Here is an 11975-nt window from a genome sequence, read left to right on the forward strand (position 1 = left end):
GAAAAATTTCCGGGGGCTCCTTTGGCCAGTTTTCCCTTTTCCCTCCAGGGTTTGAGGCCTTAGTGAGGTCCAAAGGGGAAACTTTCCTTTTTGCTCCTGCATTTCTCTTGCGTCCTTGCAGAAAACCCATGTCGGGGGGTTCCGGCCTTTTGGGAAATCCATTTTGGGCCCGGCAAATGCCGGTCAGGTGGCTGGGGCGTTTAGCGGTTTTGGAAATTTCTTGCCTGCATGGGAGTAAGGAATGCCCCGAGCTTATACGGGCTTGCCGGTTCCCCTTCACTTGGGGTCCAAGTGAAAAATAGGGCCTTTGAAACCCTGGGGGATCGCTCTTCTTTTCCAAGAGTGAGTCGCTGATGGGCTTCTCAGTCACACAGAACCTCCATCCTTGAAACTCTGCGGGTATGGAGTCTGAGCCGGTGCTTTGCCACGGTGCAAAGGATTGTTTTCTGGTCTCAAAAGTTTTCGGATCGTCCGTGTTCGTTGATGGGACTTGTGGGAAGGGTCTAGGGCTTTATCATTTATGGGGGAAGGGCGTTTTCTGTTAAAGTCCACCCGCATTCGAATTTTCTCCTTCTGGGTACGGTATTCCCATCTGCACGAGGAGGGGGGATGACCGGGGAAGGGGGGCCGTGACTTTTTTAAAAGGATCATAGAATTTTTTCTATCGTCCTTTCAGTACCCCCGGGATCTCATCAGCTTTGCCCACTCACCCACTTACCCTGATTGACGTAACTTTTTTGAACAATCCGGGAGGCATTGTATCATCCTTTTTTTGTGGGTTGGGGCCAGGAGCTTTATGCAGACGGGATTTCTCATCAAAAACTGCTTGATTTTATCACAGTTTTCATCAAACCCCTTTTGGCTTTTTGGTCATGGGCCCCGGGGCCTAAAGCTGTACATAGCAGTGCGCAGGGTTTCCCGTCAGCCCCCATTCTGGTTGCCAGAGATGCGGATTCCAGACGACTTCACAGCTCTACAAAAGGCTGTTTTGAAAGGGGGATGTTTTTTTTAGCTTAGCATGTGACCTTTGGAGCTTCGGCCTTGGGGCGTTCTTGGGGTTTGGGTTCGAATAGTTGCTTTGGGGGCACAAGGCATGGTCTTCGAACACTCGGGGCCGCCACGGCTTTTCACACTACCCCTTTTCCTTTCCTTTTTTCTGAGATGACGTAATCGATGAGTGTCAATGCTTTGAGCGGGGATCCGAGTTTTACGGGGTGGGAGGAGAAAAAAGTGTTGGTTACAGCGTTCTGCTCGAAAGGCGAAGCAAAACACCATTTGGGGTTTCAGTAGCCCACCCGTGCTTTCCAATCATCCTCCCCGGAGAAAGTAGTCAGAGCCAACCTTTGTATGAAAATCCCCAAAAAAAATGATGGCTTTTTGCTTTTGGATAGCACAAGACAGAGTTAAGGCCCTCGGGACTTTGCCTTCCTTCATCCCGGGGGGGTCATGGTTGGGGCGTAGGGAATGAAATGGTGGGTGCTTTTGGCCAATGCCATGGGAGTTTTTTTGGGCTAAGCCCCATCGTTGAATCCCTTGGGGTTCCCCTAGCTTGCTGCAAGTGTGTTTTTAATGCAAAACCAACGAACCCCGTGTCGCTCTTCGCTTCCCCCTCCACTCCCAAAAAAGGGAACCAGTCCCGTTCATTGAGCTGTCTTCGCCGAAGCCCGGGCTCACTCAAAGTGCGATTCGAGTTGTATTGGGGGAGTTCGGAAAATGGTGCCGTTCTCCTTTTTGGGGGCTGTTTCCCCCCCTCCTGTCCGGAAGTCCATGTTCCAACACCAATGGTGAGAGGAACGTCCTTGTTTTTTCTTTTTTTTCTCTTTGTTTCGACCGCTGATGTAGGGGCCCCGCCAAACCGGGTATGCTGGCCGGGTGATACGGGGGCAGGCATTTTTAGGGGACCTTTTCTAGCCCTTCCCCATGCCGGGGGGTGAGCAGGCATTCCTAAAGAAAAAGGGTGCTCAGACCTCGATGGCTGCCGAGCTCCCATCGCTTTCCCCGTCGATGAAGAACGACCCCCAGGCCTCCGCCTGCGTGAGGTAGCGGCTGGACTGCCGGTGTACCCCACCTGTCGTTTCGTCGCTCGCCTGTCGCCAAGGACTTGGGGGTGATGAAAGGAGAAGGATAAAGGGCATTGACTGAGACTTTCACGATAAAATTTTTTTAAAGTGAAGAGGGGTTGGCAACGTCAGCCCCCCCCTTTTGTCCCGGGTTTTACAATTTTTCCCGTGGCAAGACTAATCGAGACGAAGGGGGATGGGGGATCGGGGTGACCAAATATCTTTGGTTCCTTTTTGCTCTTGCACTCCCCCTGCTTGCGTAAACCCCCTTCCTCTCCGTTGAACAAGGGTTTCTCTGCAATTCTGCCCGGGTCCAACTTTGCATGCGTGGGAACACACCCGGGGGGCCCAAATGCTGTGCATGCACACAGCACGGGGGACCCAAAGCCGTCGGGGGTTTCCTACCGCCCCCCCCTTTTTTTTTGGTCCGTTTTTTTAAATTTCCATAAAGGGGGCTAGCCCCCCCCCTCACAAGTCCCGCAAGGAGCGGTGGGAGGGGCCGGTTTTGTTGCCGGGAAAACCCCACCTAACAGTTGTACGGATTCGGTTCCATACAGATCAATGACCTGACCTGACTGGGTTTTGTAAATAAAATAATATATTAAAAGGAGAGGAGAGAGAAGGGGAGAGAGAGGATGGTGGCTTCCCTGAAAATTTGTTATTTCCACCACATCCACCCCCTACGCGCGACAGAATTCCTTCACCCTAACCCCTTTCCCCTTCAGTTCGAATCTCTGAAAAAAAATGATCACCCCCCGAAAGAACGCATAATCTCGGAGAGGTGGAGCATAAGGCCTGCTTAATACTTTCCGCACCTAGAGAAAAGACTGCAGTGCTCACATACACAGACATTTACCAAAACACCGCGACTCAGTCAATAAGCATCCTTTCCTCCTCTCATAATTGGACGGAGCCACCGAACGGATGCAACACGCATTCCCCGGATAAATGATGTTATGACGACTGCAGAGCAAACAGTACTTGGACACAGTGCAAACGAAATGGATCTAGACACAGCGTGTGTCTATTCTCATTACACCCAGAATGCGCAGACACGCGCCGGTGTAGCATGTCCCGAGTTCTCCTACCCTCCACCCCACCCCACCCCCCCTCCCGTACATTTACCCCCTCACCATCTCCTCGCAAAGGAATATTTCAACCTTAATGAACACGGCGTAAATGTTTCAGGATGCTCATACCTTAAAAAAATGTTTTTGAAGAAACAAACAAAACAAACAAACAAACAAATAAACAAACAAAAAAAAAAAAACCAAACAAACAAACAAAGCAAAAATCCCAAGTAATGTATCTGGCATTATCATTTCAACTTGTATTTCGAGTCAAATGCACTATATTGATCAACTTAATTATTATTGTTTATCTATTTGTTTAATTATCAAATGTTTTATCTTTGTTTCCGGAATTTGTCAAGAAGGTGTGCAATGCGAACACCCTGACAAATTTGTGAAAATGCACACACAGAAAATCGAAAGGAGGAAAATCATGCTTTTGTTATGGGATATGGTTGACTGTTGTATACTCATAATGCACATTTGTAACTTAGATTACATTCCTTGTGTTTTCTAACTGTTCGATTTCGGATGGACATGGAAAGAGAGACACACACACACGGGAAGAGAGAGAGAGAGAGAGAGAGAGGAGAGAGAGAAAGTTAGAGAATCTTCCATATCTGTCACTTTGAAACACAGGTTTCGGTTTCTAACTTCTTGAATATGTGTTTTGGGAATGCAGTTTTTGCTTTGTTTTGTTAGTTGGGGTTTTTTGTGTGTTTTTTTTCATATCTATATATATCTTTGTTTTCGTTGAGTATCTTTTGTCTGTTTCTGCATTCCGTGTTTTGAACAAGATACAGTTTGAGTAACTCTAAAACGTGCTCCCGTTACTGTCTCTCATGGATCTCTACAAATGAAGGTGTGTTTCATCCCAGTCAAAACAAACAATGGTCAACTCGTGCTTCCTTCATAATTCAGTACATCTCAAGGCCTGACCGGCACGCTGGATTCATGTTCCGGTCAGATACCTGCCCTTTTATTCTCCATCAGCAGATGTGGTGTAGCGTATATGGATCAGTCCGCTCGCTTTCGACCAGTCCTTCACACAATGCTTAGTTTCTTTTCTCGTGCTTTGCACGCAGGCATAAGAGTCTTTTCGTCTTGCTCTTGTTCTTCTTGTTCTTGTTGTTCTTCTATTTCTTCTTGTTCTTGTTCTTGTTGTTCTTCTATTTCTTCTTGTTCTTGTTCTTGTTCTTATTGTTGTTCATGTTCTTCTTCCTTTTTTGTGTGTTTTGTTTTAGAAGAATGTGTTGGGTCAAAAGGCATTGTCTAGCTACAAACTCTAGACAATACAGCACTGTTATCGTCTGTCCAAAGTGCGTTCAGTGTATGTTTGGAGAGGCCGGTTGCCGATAAGCTTTTGTTGTGGTTAATGTGCATAGCGAAGCTTTTGACATGGGAATGCATAATGTATCTTTCCGTCTCTGTGTGTCGGCGTCTGCTCGTTTGTCTGTTCGTCTTTTGTCTGCCTCTCTGTCTGTGCCTCCCTGTATGCCCATGTGTCTGTGTCTCTCTCTGTCTCCTCCTCTCTGTCTCTCTCTTTCTTTCTCTTTCTCCCTTTCTCACTCACTCACTCTTTTTCACTTGAAAGAAATACCATCTTTGATAATCCCATTTCTCTGTGTCACTCCATATCTGTCCCTCTTTCTGTTTGCCCTTCTTCTTCTTCTTCTTTTCTTCTTCTTCTTCTTCTTCTTCTTCTTTCTTCTTCTTCTTCTTCTTCTTCTTCTGTTCTGTCGTCCTCTCTGTCTCTCTTTCTCTCTCTCCTACTTTTTTGGTCGCAAGAAGAATTTTGATCAAAGTATCACGATTGTTTCTCTGCCTGTCTAGTCTGACTGTCATGGACACGACATATTTTTTTCCTTTCCAAATGTTGATACTGATTTCAGATTCAGCTTTAGTTTCAATTTCTCAAGGAGACGTCACTGCGTTCGGACAATCCCATACACACTACACCACATCTACTAGGCAGATGTCTGACAGCAGCATAGTCAGGCCTTGAGTGCATGCTTTTACATTTGTGTACCTATCACTGTAGATTTCTTCTACAAAATTTTGCCAGAGGACAAACTCTCGTTGTCATGGGTTCTCTTCAGTGCGCCAGTGCGTGCTGTACACGGGACATCGGTTTATCGTCTCATTCGAGTGATGTCAGTCAAATATCACCATTTTAGATGAACAGAACTATAAATGAATAAACGAAATGGCAGGATACGAAGCATTCATTTTCCTTGCAATTGCTGCTTACAGTCTATTTGTTGAAACAACACTAAGGTATTTGTGACAGATTTGTGTATTCATCTCTACCTTAGTCAGCTGAAACAAAAAGACGTTAACAAAAGGATAAAGGAATACAGAAAGGAAAGAAAGGAAGGAAGAAAGAAAGAAAGGAAAGGAAAAAAAAACAGAAGAAGAAGAAGAAAGAAATAGATAATAGAGCAAGGTCATCATTCTTCAAAACAGATATGAAACGACATGTACAATGTCCCATATCCCGTCTTTTTACAGCATTTCATACAAAAAAAGAAAAGAAAAAAGACTGATCAAAGAAATGCAGAGAGTATTTTGAACAAAGCATCAACGATATTCGAAAGATGAAGATAAACTATTCTGGGACACTGCATTGCGGGGTTTGAGGGCTGAGGATCGATGGAAATGGTTGGTGATATTTTGGTCCAGTCCATTGTATTAGAGAGAGAGAGAGAAAGAGACAGAGAGAGAGGAATGAATAATAATGCACAGCAAATCAGCTGCCATATGTTCTTCTCGTGCCGGAATAACAATTATAGCTATTATAATACTTCTCGACGGATTTTCTTCTTCTTCTTCTTCTTCTTCTTCTTATTCTGCGTTCTTTTATCTTATCAATAAAATGACGTTTGTGTTCAGTTTGTTAATTTTCATTCATAAAAAGAGTAAAGATAAACAAAACAGAAAAAAAAGAGAAATGTTCAATGGATTTAAAAAAAAGCAAACAAAGGCGCTGTTGTTGTTGTGTTTAATATGCAACTACAAACTTTTCCCTGTATATTGATCTTGATATCTATCTGTCAGTGTGTCTGTATGTGGAATGTTCGTGAGCACTTTCGTGTCATCTAACGTCAGCCAGTGGGTTCATAATTGACTGGAGATGAAAGAAGAAGCTCTTGTTGAATAAACAACTGTGAAGTAGACTATAATGTAGGGTGTGTGCGAGCCGACCTCAGATTCTAAGGATTGTGACTTTTGGCTCTGAATCAGGTGAATAAGTCATTGTTCTCTGGAGTATTCTGTTCCCTGCTCTTGTTCTGTCACACCTTTTTTCCTTCTTTTCTTTCTTCTTTCTTTCTTTCTTTCTTTCTTTCTTTCTTCTTTCTCCTTTCTTTCTTTTTTCCATTCTCTTTTCTTTCTTTCTTCTTTCTTTTTTCTTTCTTCTTTTTTTCCTTTCTTCCTGTCTTTCTTTCTTTCCTTCCTTCTTCTTTCTTTCTTTCTTTCATTCTTCTATCTTCTTTCTTTCTTTCTTTCTTCTATCTTTTTTCTTTCTTCTTTTTTCTTCTTTCTTTCTTTTTCTTTCTTCTTTCTTTCTTTCCTTCTTTTTTCTTTCCTCTTTTTCTTTCTTTTCTTTCTTTTCTTTCTTTCTTTCTTTCTTTCTTTTTTTCTTTCTTTCTTCTTTCTTCTTTCTTTTCTTCTTTCTTCTTTCTTTCTTCTTTCTTTCTTTTTCTTTCTTTTTTCATTCTTTCTTTCTTCTTTCTTTCTTCTTCTTTCTTTTTCTTCTTCCATTCTTTCTTTCTTCTTTCCTCTTTCTTCTTTTTTCTTTCTTCTTTATTTTCTTCTTTGTTTGTTTCTTTCTTCTTTCCTTTCCTTCTTCTTATCTTTCTTTTCTTTTTCTTCTTTCTTTCTTTTTTCTTTCGTTGTGTTCTTTCTCCTTTCTTTCTTTCCTTTTCTTTTCTTTCTTCTTTCTTTTTCTTCTTCCTACTTTCTTTCTTTCTTTCTTTCCCTCTTCTTTTTCTTTCTTTCTTTCCTTCTTTCTTCTTTCTTTCTTTTTCTTCTTCTTTCTTTCTTTATTTCGTTTTTCTTTCTTTTTTTCTTTCTTTTTTCTTTCTTCTTTTTCTTTCTTCTTTCTTTTTTCTTTCTTTCTTTCTTTTTTCTTTCTTCTTCTTTCTTCTTTTCTTTCTTTCTTTTTCTTTCTTCTTCTTTCTTTCTGTTTCTTCTTCTTTCTTTTTTCTTTCTTTTTCTTTCTTCTTCTTTCTTTCTTCTTTCTTTTCTTTCTGTCTTTCTTCCTTGAGATCCCGTAACCGATGTCAGTAACCAATGGGTTTATGTAAACAAGAACAACAAAACCAGAAGGAAAAAAAAAGGGGAAAACCACCAAACAGAATACGAAATGTATCTTGCAAAAGTTCAAATTGCGACATTGCAGGAAGCAGAAAAACCCGGAAACAACAAAGGACTTCTCGGGGTTCAGGGGGCTTGATAAAGGCGAAGGTGGGAAAAATAGGGTGTTTCCCTTTGCTCCCTTATCATGGACAAAAAAAAAGTGGGGGGTAAGAAATTTCTGTCCCCCACATCTTTGGACTGTGATAGGGAAAAGATATCTGCCCCCAAAAAAAAGGGAAAAAGCCGGTAATGGGAAACGTATCCCTGGACCTTTTACCTCACGTATCTGGGGCAAAGGGAGAGGGGGACAGCGTTCATCTTCTGCTCCCCATTTCCCCGGCTAAAACGGGGAGTGGGTAACGAAAACATTATGTAAAAGGCATAAGGAAAAGATCCCCCTCTTCCCCAATTTTCGCAAAGAGGGGATACGCAGCGATCATCGCCCTCAAAACCCTTTCAAGAACAAAGGGGGGAAAAGAAAGAATCCCTGCCCCCCTCTGGGGTTAAGTTTGGAAAATGTGGGGCAACGTACCATTTCCATGAAAAAAGTGGGGAACAGATTTGTCTCCTCGCCCACCTGTCCATGGCGGAAGCGTCCCATTAATCAGCGTCGAGGGAAACCCAAACCGGTCTCATCTTTTTGGTTTCCCCAATTTCCCCTACTAGATGGGGGATTTCGGCGGGGGGTCATGGCGGTAGGGCCCAACTTAATTAACTCCAGTGGGATGGGTTTCCCAAAATGTCAGACTGTTCATTCCGGGGGGATGTGCCCGGGTTTTATTTGGCCCTTTCATACCTGTCACGTGTCTATGCCGCGTCTGTGTGTGTTTCGTGTCTTTGCCCTTTTTGGGCGTTTGGGATTATACTGTGCCTGTGTCGCGTGCTGTCCCTTTGTGTTTTGTTTTGGGGCTTGTCTCGCTGTGTGTCTCTTATCTGTGCCCGTGCTTTTTGTGTCAGGGGCTTTTCTTGGTGTTTTTTATGTCTTTGTTGGTTTGGGGTCGCTTTTCTGTTTGAATTTGCCTGAAAACCCCTCCGTCGTCTTTTGGGGGCATTCGGTCGGGACCCCCTGTGCTTTTTGCCACCACCCCCCCTTCCCCCCCGTCACACCGGGGCAGTCACGCACAATGCGTCAGGGTTTCACGCGAGAAAAGCTCACAGATATAATATATATAATAAATATTATAAAAAAAAATTTAAAAAAAATATAATTTATATAAATAAATAAAAAATATAATTTTTTATAAAATAATATATATATTAAAATTTTATGAGAGCCTGCCAAATGAATAAATACCCAGGGGTTTTTTATATATATAATTTTTTATATATAAAATATAAAAAATTATAATTTTATAAAAAATCCCAGGTATTTTTTATTTGGCATGCTTTCCCCTCTCTTTTTCCCACTTTCCCTCTCTCCTTTGATCTCTTACTTTCCTCTTCCTCCTTGTCTTCCCACTCTCCCTTTTTTTGTAGTTTTTGCAAAACCACACTCGCGCGCGCGCCCCATGTAAAAACACCCCAACACAGTCTCCCCTGTCCCTGTCTGTTTGTCTCTGTTTCTGTCTCTCAAAAAAGTTTTTCCTGGTTGCCCCTTTCATCGTTTTCCTCCCTCTCTGTAAAGCTAGAAAACCAGAAATAAAATTTGGGGAGAGACGTTTTTTTCTATAATTTTGTTTGATGGAAACTTTATCGAGGTCTTCGACTGGGGTTTGGGGAAACGGAAGAATTAACATCGGAGAAAAAAAAAAAAAAGCAATAAAAAAACCCCAGCGACAGCAAAAACCGCAAAGACAACAACAACAACCCAGAAGCAGCACCCACGAGCAACGGGAGTTGTACCCAAATGCTGCAAAAAACAACAACAACGACAACAACAACATCAACAACCTTAACAAACACGAAAATTTATTTCTGATTTTGGAACACATCCAAGGACGGTTAAAAAATAACTAAAAAAATAGATAAAAAAAAAAAAAATTTTTTTTAAAATTGACTGCTAAGTTTTTACCTCTCGGCCCAGCATACTTCTTTTTTCCGGGGTTTGGGTTTATTTCTTTATTTCAGAAAAGAGCATGGGGGGGAAGGGGAGATACAGAACTCGGACCCATGCCTTCGAGTGAAAAAAGCGGCCGTTTTAGTTTTAAGGCAAACAAGTGATTTTTGGTCGGGGGGGTGTGTGGGGTTTGGTGTTTGTGTGCGGCGAGTGCTTTTCCGCGTGCGCGTGTGTTGCGCGCGTGTGCGTGTGCGCGAAGATTCATTTTTCTTTTAAGCCTTTTAAAAAATAACAAGGTTAAAAAATGTATCCGAAACAAATGCATAAGGCTAGATATTTTATTTTTCCCAAAAAAGACCCCAAATTCATAAAAAAAAAAGGGGGTTTTAAAAACAGTAGACAAAACAATGAAAGGGGAGTCCTTTTTTAACTATTCTTTTATTTTTACAAAAATTTCCCGACCATTGCCAAGCCCAGGGGAACAGGGTTCTTCCCTAAAATATTTTTCAAAAAATTTTTCCCAAAAATTTTGACACTAAACAGAATCCGTTGCTTTTCCCAAAATTCCCTTGCTTTTCAAAAATCGGCATGATAAAATTTTTGGGATTAGTTTTAGCTCCCGCCGAAAATAACCAAAAATCCTTTAGACATGAAAGCATTTTTAGAAAAAAAACGTTTCTTCCAAAAGCTAAAATTTTGGAGAAAAAAAAAAAAAATTTAGGTTCTAAATGGGAACTCCAATTTGCCCGAAAAAATGCAACAAATCACCCCAAGGAAAGACTGTAGTTTTAAATTTACAGCATGAGATTTCATGGGTAAAGAAATTAGCAGAACCGAGTGTGTCTGGGTCTGCGCTTTCGGGTCTGTGCACTGCCTGTATCCCCCTCTGGTGGGTGTGTGTAAAACGAATGATATAAACTATTGAATCACAGTAAGACACGTGTTGGGAAAGATAAACTGTCCAAGGGATAAATCCCATTCATTAATAAAAATTAAATAATATATAAATAAATAATATATATTATGTTGTGGGGGTTGTGTGTTGTGTGTGTGTGTGTAGTAGTAGTTTAGTATAGAGTAGAAAGAGTAATAAAAACCATTTTAGTACCTGTCCAACGGGATGAAAAAAATTCCTTGGATGGGATGTTTAAAAAACAATGGGGAAAAAAAAAATGCTCGACCCAAAAACAAGTACCTTCATTCAATCTTGTTATTGTATAATTTAAAATTTTTTTTTTTATAACCCCATATTTTGGGGAAACGCTTGCCAGCATCATCCTAAAAAACTTCACTAGCGTCCGATCACAAAAAATATTTAAGTACGTGTTTTTTGAGAGTCTGAAAACCAAAAGGGGAATCTCTCTCTCTCTCTCTCTCTCTCCTCTCTCCTCTCTTCCCCCCTCTCTCTCTTGTTTCATCCCATTCCACTGCCTTCCAAGCAGCTTTATGCCCTAAAGAGATGGCAAAAACCCTTTGGGGGAAACCCTTCTTATTTCTATATCGTTAAAACACAGTCTGAAAATTTTTTGGGGAGGCACTAACTCCCCCTGTGTTATATTATTTTTTCGTAAGGGACAGAACCAAGGAAAACGGGGGAAAGGTTTCACACACAAAAACTAAGCAAAATAAACTCAAAAAAAATTTTAAATTTAATAAAGCTGTGCGAAAACTGTTAATACCCAATGCTTATACAATTTTAAACAACAAAATTTAGGGCCCCAAAAAACAAAAAAATAATTCATTTTCTTGCTTTAAAAAGCAATAAAGGGGTCTAAAAAGCCCCTGTGTATTGTGTTGGTTTAAATTTAATAGGTAACATCTTTCCCCATATTTTTGGCCCCCCAAAATATGATGCAGTGGCTTTGTCCCAAAGGGCAATGATAAAAATTTTCACAATGTTCCACTGTTGGGCTGCACGAGTTTTTTTTTCGGGACAGGGACATACTTTGTGTATTTTAAAAAACCCAAAATTCCATCAAATTTTGATCTAAAGAAAAATTTCGTCGCTACTCAAGAAAAGAAGGGCTAACGAAGTAAACGGCAAATGCTTAAGGAAGATCAAGAAAAAAAATTTTTTTAATTGCACAAACAACCCCTTTAATTCAAACACACACACACAGACACGACAGACAGAAGACAACAACAACACACACAACACAACAACCCCACACACACACACAACAAATTTTTCATTTTTTTTTCTCTGTGGTGTGTGTGGGGTGTGGTGTGTTGGTGTGATGTGGGTTGGGGTGGTGTGGGGTCGTGGGTGTGGTTGGGAAAAGATTCCTTCTGGGGAAATTTCCCCCTTTAAAGGAAGTTTTTTTTTTCTTTTTTAAAACATTGATAACGACATTTTTATTTGCCACGGGGTGTATCGCTGCGACAATATAGACCACGCCCTTGGATATTTCTTACGGAGAAAAAGATGACATTTAGTTCCCCGACAAACAATAATCCGTTTATGTTTTTTGGAAACGGTATTTTTGGGGG

This window comes from Babylonia areolata, chromosome 29, assembly GCF_041734735.1.
Source record: "Babylonia areolata isolate BAREFJ2019XMU chromosome 29, ASM4173473v1, whole genome shotgun sequence".
NCBI classification, from domain to species: domain Eukaryota; kingdom Metazoa; phylum Mollusca; class Gastropoda; order Neogastropoda; family Buccinidae; genus Babylonia; species Babylonia areolata.